A 12,088-nucleotide genomic window follows, 5' to 3' on the forward strand; every position below is an offset into this window, starting at 1 on the left:
CTCCCTCCCTCTCAATGACCCACGGTTGATGGTCGATCTCAAGTCCTGGGTAACTATTTGTAGCAAGCCTTTGCTTAGACCAGCTCTCCATCCACCCATTTCTGCTTCACCCATTCTCTGTACTTTGGGAAATATCCACACCCTTAGAAAATTCTCAAGTGTTACCTCCTCTGGAAGCTTTCCTTCTCTTGAACCCAGTGGAAGAATAAAGTATCGTTTCCTTTTGCCCCCTTCTACATTGCACATACTTCTACCATAATGGTGCTAACACTTTGTATTCTTTCCATGTGCAAATAATGAGCATTTAATCAGTTATTTAGAGTCATGTCTTATTCACCTTTTTAGGACCCAATATCTCTGCCCATAATGCAACAAAATAGTGTTTGTCTGGTGACTGCTCTCTGTTGTTTTCTTCCAACTCCAATAAGCTCAAATGGAAAGAATAAATGGAATTCAAGATCAGGAATATCGATGGTTAAGTTCTAAAAGAAACCTCTGGGAGATCAAGGCTTAGATGATATTCATGAAACTTCTCAATATTTTCTAGACCTGAGATAAGTCAAATTAAATTCCAATGTAAAGAGGAGAAGCAGTGTAGGCACATGGCTAGATTTAAGTTCCAATTCTTATTTCGGCCACACAAAGTATGCAACTTTGGGAAAGCCATTAGACACAGTTGCCTTTGATTTCCTCTTTTATTTAAGGAAAAATAATATCTTTCTTTAAACGGTGTTTACAAGAAAAAACTGTGTTCATGCACATGACTGCTCTTTGAAGATTGTAAAGCAGTGCTGTTTTTCAGGATGTGTTTTGAGAAGTTGCTTGGCCCCCTTTCACTCCTTCAAATCAGAAGCAGGAAAGCAATCTTAGAATAGGATTTGGAGGGTATTGATTGGGAGAATAAATCAAGACACATTCGTATAATAACTAGTGTTGTAATCATTGGCAAGATTGGGTCTCATTTTATAATGAAACATGATTCTGTGAAATAGTTCTTCCTAAATGTCAAATGAAGGTTATTTCATTAAAATGCTGTTTTAGTCCAATCAGCAAAGATAAGCTCAAGCCTCTATTACTATCACAGAGTAGAGCTATTAGTGTTTTCTGTGTTTATGTAATTTTCTTTGGATGGAGGAGTTTCTGCTATTCTTTATTCAGTCTTCCTACATTAGAATAATTTTTCTGGGATTCAATGTGCTAATGAAAAATTACACATATCAGTATGTATTCTAAAGTGCAATATGTGTATGTGACTTTGTGTATGTGACTATTTCTAATCTTTTATTTTAAAACTGGACAAATAACATGTTAAAGAGTAAAACCATATGCAATATTTCATCTTAATACTTAGTTTTATGAAACACAGAATGCTCTGTGGCAAGGAGACCTAGCTTTAGAACCAGGAAGCTAAAGATACATTCAAGATACTAAACAAGTGAATTTGGGAGAGTAATTCAAATTTTCAGAGACTCTATTTGCTTATCTACTAAAAGTTATAATGCCTCAGTGTTCTTAAGTTTTACATGTTTCAGTGTGAAAAATAATTAGATAAGCAAAATAAAATATTTATAAACTGAAATAGTAACAAATTACACAATGGGTATTATAAAACCTGCAATTTGAGGATAGCCGCCCACCTCACCCCTGCCTTGGGCTCATATTGTCTTTTATTATTATTAACTGGATGACCTTAGGCTGATAACTTAGAGCACTCTGCTTTCAGTACCACATTTGTAGAAGAGAAGGAAAGAATTTGCCTCACAGAGTTATTTTGAGGAATCCATGGAGAGACATTTCAACAATGCATGTGACGGACATGAATATGGTAACAACCCTCCCTTTGACTATGCCTCTAAATGTAAAAACATCAAGCATTTTTTGTTTCTGGGAAAATAAGTTGAATGCATTCTTAACTGTGTAATGCCCATTACCTGCTTTTGATCATAGTTGCAATCATTCTTTTGGCTTTTTTTTTTTAAAGAGATACCTGTGCTCAAATTTTAATCAACTGTGGACTGTGTTCCATACTCCTTCTTTCTCTTTGCACAGTGATTTGACAAATGAGTGAAGAGGAGAACAAGACACTCTGAACATTACCTGCTGACATGCTTTCTTAGAACATGCACATGAAAAAGAAGCAAAGTCCATTTTATTTAATTTCTTATTATTTTATTTTTGTGCAATTTAGGCAGAATTTGTTGCTAGAAAAATATGATTAAAACATGGACATGATAGAGAACACATTCATTGCTAATCCATCACATCTTTTTCTCTGTACTCCTTGCTGACAAGTACAGAACAATGGCTTCTCCAGCAGAGTAATGATAAATATTTTCAGGGTCCACTTGTCTTTTCCACACACAAATAGAAAACTGTTGTATTTCAATTGAATGGAGTTAACTCCTTTCTATATATCTCTTCATCTTCTTTATCATTTGTTTTGCTACCTTGAAGCTTCTATTTTTTGCAAAGTCATATGTGTACATATATAAAATGTATATGTGTATGTTCACATGTATGCATATGGGATGATGTGTGCATATATATGTATGTATATACTCCAAGAAATGCCGTTGAGTATAATTCATTATTTCATATACAATTCTAGAGTTCTAAACTATAAGTAGGTGGAATTTCCTTCTTTCATAAAATATTTTTAAAAATAATTTATTTTTTAATTGTAGATGGACACATGCCTTTATTTTGCTTATTTATTTTTTTATGTGGTGCTGAGGATCCAACCCAGTGCCTCACACATGCTAGGTGAGTGCTCTACCACTAAGCCACAATCCCAGACCCCATGAATATATTTTTTCCCCAAATTTCCTCTAAAAACAGCCCCTCATACAGGTACTTAAGGGAAAGTGAGGAATGAAAGATGGAAAAGCAAGAAATGAAAGATGGAGACCAGGCGGAGATACACAGGAGAGTTTATTTGTCAGAGCTGATAAATAAAGGCCATCTCTCTATAGTGGAGAGAGGCAAAACAGGCTTGAGTTCTGGGACTTTTATGGTGGAGACTCAGGAATCAGAGCTGGGTCAGTCCTAGTGCAGGTGGTTAAGGGTTGGGTTGGTATGAAGGAGTGGTGAGCTTTCTCAGAAACACCCTTGGGCAGGAAAGTAAAACTTTTTCTTAAAATGGTGGATGTCACTTAAGATGGCCATCCAGATGCTAAGCAAGGACCTTATAGGCACAGACTCTACTTTATTCCTAATCACCTTGAAAAATTACTGTAAATGGTGTGTCATGGAAATTCATTTTTAATTTTTCCTTATTCGAAGAAACAAAACATATTAGATCCAAACTCTCCATGGAAAAGCATAAAGCCAGACAGATATTGTAGGTTCTCTATTTGAATTCTCTCACAGTTCAGAGCTAGAGGAACTAGAAACAGAGACACTGGAGATGTTCAGGGGTGTGGTTAACATAGACTATGCAGAATCCCAGAAGTTCAATCCAATTCAGTCAGCAATTGTCATTTTTGCTCATTTTAATCATTTTTTAAAAAAAATGTAAATGGTTTTGACTCTTTAATTAAAAGATATAGACTGGCAGAGTGGATTAAGAAACAAGGTACAACTTTATGTTGTTTTCAAGAGACTCATCTTATAGGCAAAGGCATCTGCAGCCTGAAAGTCAAAGGATGAAATAAAGGTATTACCTTGCAAAAAATAGTTGGAAAACAAACAAGAGTAGCTCTATTCATATCTGACAAAGTGTATTTCAAGCAAAAATGAACAAGAAGAGAAAAGGAAGGCCCCGTACATACTAGTAAAAGGAACAGTACAAAAAGGAGATATTAAACATTTATGCCACAAATAGGGATTCACCTAATTATACAAAATATACACTTTTTGACATTGAATATAACAACCAAATACAATAATTTTTAGTGATTTAAACATACTCCTTTCATCAATAGATAAATCTCCCAATAATGACTCTCCTAACCTAAATAATACTATAAATGAAATGGACCAAACAGACATCTACAGAATATTTCATCCAACAACAACTGAATTTACTTTCTTATCAGAAGCCCACAGAACTTCTTCAAAATACATCATATTTTAGGTCGCAAAGCAAGTCTTAATAAATACAAAACAATCAATATAATTTCTTGCATATGGTCACACCATAATGGAATGAAATTAGAAACTGACAACAAGAAAAATTATAGAAACTACATAAATATAAGGAATTGAACAATACTCTTTTTAATGAAAAATGGGTCATAAAAGAAGTGAAAACAGATATTTAAAAATTCCTAGCATCAAACAAGAATAATGATCCAACAACAAAGTCTCTGGGACACTATGAAGGCAATTCTAAGAGAAAAGTTTATAATATTAAGTGCTACATTAAACAAAACAAACAAAAACAACAAAAAGATCTCAGGTAAACAATCTAATGTTACATGTCAAGGCCTTAGTAACGCAGAATGAACTAATTCTAAAACCAGCAGAACATAGGGAATAATTAAGATAAGAGCTAAAGTTAATGAAATGAGAATTTTTAAAAAGTATGAAGGATCAACGCAGCAAAGAGTTAGTAATTTGAAAAGATAAGTGTGACTGATAAACTCTAAACCAAACTAACCAAAGAGAAAATACCAACATTATCAAAATTAGAGATGAAAAAGGAGATATCACCATGGACATTGCATACAGAGGATCATCAGGGACAATTTTGAAAATTTTTACTCTAATTAATTGAAAAATCTAGAACATATTAACAAATTTCTAGACATATATATCCTACCCAAATTGAACCACAATGATATGAAAAAACTAAACAAATATCAAGCTACAAGAAACAATAATAAAAAGCCTTCCAACAAAAAATCATGAGACCACATGGATTTTCAGCTGCGTCCTACCAGACCCTTAATAAAGAGCCAATGCCAGTCCTCCTCAAATTATTCTATGAGATTAGAAGGCAGAGAACACTCCTAAATTCATTCTATGAAGCTAGTCTCACCCTGGTATGCAAAGATACCTCAAGGGGGGGAAACAAACAAACTATAGATCAATATCACTGATGAATATAGACAAAATACCCTTAATAAAATATTGCCAATCCACATTTTAACATACATTAAGAAAAGAATGTACACCACAATCAAGTTGGTTTTATCCCAGGGATGCAAAGTTAGTCCAACATAAGAAAATCAAGAAATGTAATTCATCACATAAGTGGAATTAAGGAGAAAAATCACATGGTCATCTCAATAGATAGAGAAAAGGCCTTTGACAAAATCTAGCACCTATTCATGTGAAAAACCCTGAAGAAACTAGTGATAGAAGGAACATACCTCAGCATCTTAAAGATTACATATGACAAAACAATAGCCAACAGATACAAATTGGAAGCATTTTCTCTAAAATCAGGAACAAGACAAGGATGTCCACTCTCACCATTCCTACTCGATATAGTTATTGAAACTTCCAGAGCAATCGAGTAAGGGAAGGAAAAAAAAAGAGGCAGAGAAGTAAAATAAAAGAGACAAATAGGAAAAGAAGTCAAATGATCTATTTGTAGATTATGTGGATGATGTTTTAGAAGACCCAAAAATTCCACCAGAAGATTTCTAAAGCTGATAAATAAATTCAGCAAAAGTTCAGGATCCAATATCAACATACACAAATTAATATCTTACTTATACCTCAATAACAAATCTGCTGAGAAAAAAAAAATCAGGAAGATAGTTCCATACACAATAGCCTTACACAAAACAAAACAACTAAACAAGAAAAGATTTCTACAATGAAAATTATAGAACAGTCAAGAGAAATGATGAAGAAGATCTTAGAAGGTAGAAAGACCTTCCATGTTCTTCAATAGGCAGAATTAATACTGTCAAAATGGCCATATTAGGAAAACTGATCTACATACTTAATGCAATCCTCATCAAAATACCAATAACATTCTTTACAGAACTAGAAAACAGAGTCCCAAAATTCCTGTGGAAGTATAGAAGGTCTTGGAACAGTCAAAGTGATCTTGAGCAATAAAAACAATGCTGGAGGCATCATGAAACCAAATTATACTACAGAGCTGTACTGACAAAAATCAGTAAGACCAGTGAAATAGACTTGAAGACACAAAGCCAAATCTGAAAAGTACAATCATCTGATCCTTGATAAAGATGCCAAAAACATATGGTGGAAAAAAAGGTAGTCTTCTTAACAAAAGGTGCTGGGAAAATTGGGTATCCACATGTAGAAGAATGAAACTGGATCTCTATCTCTAACCCTGCTCAAAAACAAATTTAAAGTGGAACAAAGACCTAGGAATTAGACCACAAACACTACAAGTGGTAGAGAAAAACATCACATCCAGACTCCAACATATTGGTGCAGACACTGATGTTTTTAGTAAAGCTCTTAAGCCTCAAAAAAATAAAACCAAGAATTAATAAGTGGGATGACATGAAATTAAAAAGCTTCTGCACAACAAAGGAAAAAAGAGCTTGAACATGTAAAGGGCCTATAGAATGGGAGAAAATTTTTGCCAGTTACTCTTCCAACAGGGGATTAATATCCACAATACACAAAGAACTCAAAAAACTTAACACCCCAAATCCAAATAACCCAATCAATAAATGGGGGAAAGATCTAAACAGACATTCTCAAAAAAGAAATGCAAATGGCCAACAATGTGTCCTGCAATGAGGAAAATGCAAATCAAAACTACACTGGGATTTCCTTTCACTCCAATTACAATGGCAATCTCAAGAATGCAGATGACAATAATTGCAGGAGAGGATGTGGCCAAAAAGTTACACTTATACATTGTTGGTGGCACTGCAAATTGGTACAACCATTTTGGAAAGCAGTGTGGAGATTCCTCAAAACACTGGGAATGTGAACCACAACAAGACCCAGCTATCCTACTTCTAGGTTTTACTCTAAAAGTTCTAAAATCAGCCTACTATAGTGATACATGCATACCAATGTTTATACATTACACATGAATACCAATGTTTATAGCATCACAATTCACAATAGCCAAGCTATGAAACAGCATGGGTGCCCATCAACTAAGAAATGTGTAAAAAAGAAAAAATACACACACACACACACACACACATATATATATATTATTATTATTATTATTACAGTAAGGATAAAAGAATCAGACTGCAGGAGGGAAGGTATTGGGAAATGAGATTGATCTAATTATGTTATGTGCATTTACAAATATAGCATACTGAATTCAACTACTATGTATAATTGTAATGCATGAATAAAAATATAAAAATTTTAAATATTATTTTCCTATAATTTTGCTAATGTATAAAATCAAGAATATTTTCTAAAATAAAAATATGTTTAGAAGACAACTGCCAATATGCATATTTAATGAATTATTTTCCAAATGTTGTAAATCATACTCCTTAGAATGATTAGACTATTAATTACATGAGCCAAAGATCATCAGTGCATCCATCTGGTCACCCACCAGGTAACAAGTTACCTTGAGTACAAGTGTGTGACGGGCTTGGGAAAGAATACAATGACAAAGACTAGCCCATGTCATTGAGGTATCTGCAGCTTCCTGTAGACTGAAAGGCAAACCAAGCAGGCTATAGTCAAGGAGAAATACATCATCTTGAGAGAGGCAAGAGCGGTGTAATCAATGGGCATCATAGAAGACAGAGCCCCTCCTACCTGAGATTCAGCCTAAAGAGAGAAGAGGCTGTGACCCAACACTCATGGTGAAACCAGTTTTAATTCAGGGATAAATACATAGCAATAGGAAAAATAATGAAGATGAAGGGATTATGAAACAGAAGGTGAGAGGGAAAGCTGGATGGGTGGATGAGTGTCTTGGGAATTGACCTTGAAAGTTACTGGATCCTGGAGTATAGAGTTGAGTTCTGTAGCATTAGAAAGTCAAGAATGCTCCATGACTAGAAGCCTGGGGAGGAGAATGAGTCAGAGGAAATGACTTTCCAGGGAGAAAAGATTATTAAATAAGCTAAGTGGGGAATTTTAAACCAAAAGTGATAAAGAATTTGGATACAGGTTAGTGACACCACACACACACACACACACACACACACACAGGTTGGAGTAAGGGATTAGAATGTGTCATTTCAGAATGTAGTTAATTATTTGCATGATAGGGTGAAGTAAGTTTGGAATGGGTTGTAAGTAGAAAATGCAGGAAACTCGAAGAATATTCTGAAAAATTCACTTGTATTCTTTTGTCAGCATCTATCTTGGTACTTACCATACAGTATACATCCAGTCCATATCTGTGAAATTTAGAAGAGAAATAGATAGAAACTTGATAATCCACACATTCTCAGTCTGTGGGATTAGCTAAAGCTACACTTGCCACATACATAGAACCAGCTGTCTGGTTAACTAAACAAACAAACAAACAAACAAACAAAACCAATCTGTGTGTCTGACAATTTGAAATGTATATAAAAAATTGCAAATATTTATGGAAATCATAGGAAATTAATATAGTTAGGGTAAAAGAGTCAAACTGCAGGAGTTTTAATATTTTCCTTGCTTCTGGCAAGTTCTTTCATCTCTCATGTGCCTCAATTTCTATCATTCTTTAGACAATAAAGAAGGCTCAGAGCGACATGAAGATTATGTCTTAATATCAGTAAAATACTTAGAATAGGCTTTGACATATGGCACACACTATATAAATGGTAATCATTATAATTCAAGAACCTATTGTGAAGAGTTGCATGATCCCTTTAAAATTTGTATTCCATCTTAGAATTTACAAACCGCGTTCACTTGTAAGATCTTAATTTGTTCCTACATCTCATTCCCAATCCTTCATGTCGTCAATGGGGAAACTTAAAATCTGTCTTTGATGGTGGGACCAAGCTTCAAACTCAGATCTTTTGGTGACTATCCACTGACTTCCAAATAATATTGTGTTGCACATATAATTTTAATTTCTTGGCAAAAATAATCTCATTGAATCGCTCTGAAGCAAGACTAGGAAACAGAGATCAGAGAATTTAAATGCCTTATCTAAAATTGCACAGCTAGTAAGTCAAAACGGCCAGGGAATTTAAAGTCACATTCCATGTCTACAAAGGCCATGTTCTCAGTCAGCAGGTCAGAAGATTCCTGAAGAGCACCAGGAGGAAGAGAGAGCATTCACTGGAAAAGTCGGGAGAAAGGCAACTGTGGGTCAGCTGAGTGCACTGTGTTCTCAGACTCCTCAGGAACTCAGTTCAGGATCTCTGCTGAGGGCTGATGCTTTTCCAAGTTCTGACAAGTGACAGCTAAGTTCCTCCCTCCACCCTTGTTTGGGAGGTCCCTGCCTGGACTGCGCTGGCCTGCCCTGCCTTGGCTCTGGGTAAGCAGCACAGCCATAAACCCTTCTTAAAGGTGCAGAGAAGAGCTGTTTTTCATCAGGTCACCCGAGGCGGCCAGGGCTGCCAACTTCCCATCAAAGCCTCATAAACCCTTTTATGAGGCCTATAAAATGCTGCAGGCTCCTGTGGGGGGAGAAGGGGACACCGTCAGACCCAATGCTTGCTGGTTTCGATTGCTTCGCGTCCATACCTCAGAGTCCTTGAAAAACCAAAAGCAGGCCACAGCCAAAATAAAGTGGCCTTTGTGTTTCTGTGGTGCTCCTCACAGGCTTCCTGTTACCGCTACGCGGTCCTGCCTGATTCCTCTGGAGAGCCATTTCCAGTGGAGGAGGAGGCAGCCGGAATCTCTGGAGACCCAGCTGAAGGAATGCTGTCTGCCGAGTGGATTCTGGTTTTCTCGTGCATGTTGACAGAGAAGGACCCTGGCTGACCATTTCTTGTGGCTTCTCCACAGCAGCTGGACATCGGATCTGCTCCTGTTTGTATCCATGCTCCTGGTATGGGTTTTTGATGCCAAAGGGAAAGAGGACCACCTTTAAGAAGGTTCATGGAGATGCCCAGCTTCCCCAGGTTCTGTCAACTAACTGCTTCACATAATGATTAATTGTCTCTGATTTGTTACCAAGATCCAGCAGATCTTAGAATTCAAGGGATGGGAATGATGTAGTTGAAAGACAATTTGCAGGTAATCCAATCCTCTAGTTCAGAAGTCTTTCATCCACTATTCTGTGTATTGTACCTTAGGGACAGTCAAGGGAGAGTCATTAATCCTGTGTCTTTAGAAGTGTTTACTCTTTATATATGTATATGTATATATATATATATATATATATATATATATTATGTATATTTAACTATTTTATATGTACATATATATGTGTGTGTATATATAAAACTATTAAATAAAGGAACTTGTTCTAATTACATTTATAATTACATGCATTGCATGTCAGTAATTGTAAAATTATGTTGTAGTAACACACACAGAGTTGGAGGATTATTTCTCATTCTTGCTACAAGTGTATCTCAAATTTGTTGTTCCGTACCATCTCTACTTGGAGATAGAGACTAATGGAGCAACTTCTATCCTGAACATTCCCAGTCTCTTGGCAGAAGGTAAAGAGGACAGTGATATGAACCACATGCTGACTCAAAAGTTTTTCTTGGGAGTGAGATTCCTTACATTCACTCAAAGTTTCATTCAGCAGTGAAAATGAAGACCAGGTCTGACTTCAAAGAGGTAAGGAACTGCAATTCTTTTCCATAATACCATTCTTTTAATCTCTTCTCCATTTTGTCAGAGTTCCAATATTTATTTGCACTTGATGTTCCTATGACATAATTTAGGGAACACTATTTCATTGTGATTTCAAACATGCACAACTGATCTGAAACAGGTCTATTTGGGGCATTTGAGCATGAAGCCAGTGACAAGACAACAAATCAATATTGATGATTTAGAGTGGAAAAGCTTCATCGAGATTATGTTTTGTGCTCAGCATCCCAATCATGTAAACCCAGAGTTCTGTATAGGAAGAATCAATGCCTACAGTAGCAATGACTCTACCACTGGGGAGATCTTCAATCATTTAAGACAAATGTGCTATTGCTATCATCTTGTAGTTGAAAAACAAAAAACTGATGTATTTTAGGTATATTTTTAACACAAAATAGTTGAAATAAACACAAAGTTAATCATCCCTGCTGTTGATGGATACAATATAAAGCATGATTGTGACATCAGGATTATAAATTGTGGGAGAAAAATGTAGTTTTTGTGTGTGTTTCAGTTAGAGTTTAATTGTTATTAGATTAAAATAGACTGTCAAAACTATGAAATAGTTTATGCAGCCCCATAGAAATAGCAAGAAAAATATCTCCAGTAGATTTACAGACTATTAAAAAAAAAGAATGAAAAAATAGCAAGGAAAAGAGCAAGATGGGCCAAAAGGTAAAAAGAAAAAACAAAGCCATCAGTATATCATTAACAAAATGACAGTAGCCTTCCCTTATCAATGATTACTTTAAGTGTAAATGGGTTAAATTCTCCAGTGAAAATGTACAGAATGGTTTAAAGGGTTGAAAAACAAGATTTGATAATATGCTGCAGCTATGGTTTAAATAATGATGTCCTCTCCAAAACGCATGTTAAATTTAATCCTTGATGTAGTGAGGTGTGACCTTGGACAGTGATTAAGTCATGAGGATTCTGCCCTCTCAATGGAATTACCATCCCTATGAAAGGGTTGAAGGTTGGATAGTGCCCTTGCCCTTCCATTCCTTTGTGCCATATGAGGGCACAGCACTGCCCCCTGGCCACCTGGGACAATGCAGCAATAGGGCACCAATCTAGAATGAGAAAGCAGCCCTGACCAATTCTGCCAGTACCTTGACCTTGAACTTCTGAACCTTCAGAGCCATGAGAAGTCAGTTTCTATTGTTCAGAAGTTAAGCAATCTGCAGTATTGTGTTGCAGCAGCACAAATGAGCTATTTGCATCCTACTCACTTTAATCATAAGGACACAAACAGATTGAAGGTGAAGAGACGGAAAAAGCAATCCATGCAACTGGTAACCAAAAGAGGCAGAAAATGGCTATAGTTATACCAAACCCATTAGACCTTCAGTTAAAATCAAGTTAATTAGTCAATCAGTGGATTAATCTATGGAATAATAATTTGAATGGATTAGTGGGTAGTAACTCTAGGCAGATGGGGTGTGGCTGG

The sequence above is a fragment of the Callospermophilus lateralis genome, chromosome 8 (assembly GCF_048772815.1).
Source record: "Callospermophilus lateralis isolate mCalLat2 chromosome 8, mCalLat2.hap1, whole genome shotgun sequence".
Taxonomy (NCBI): Eukaryota; Metazoa; Chordata; class Mammalia; order Rodentia; family Sciuridae; genus Callospermophilus; species Callospermophilus lateralis.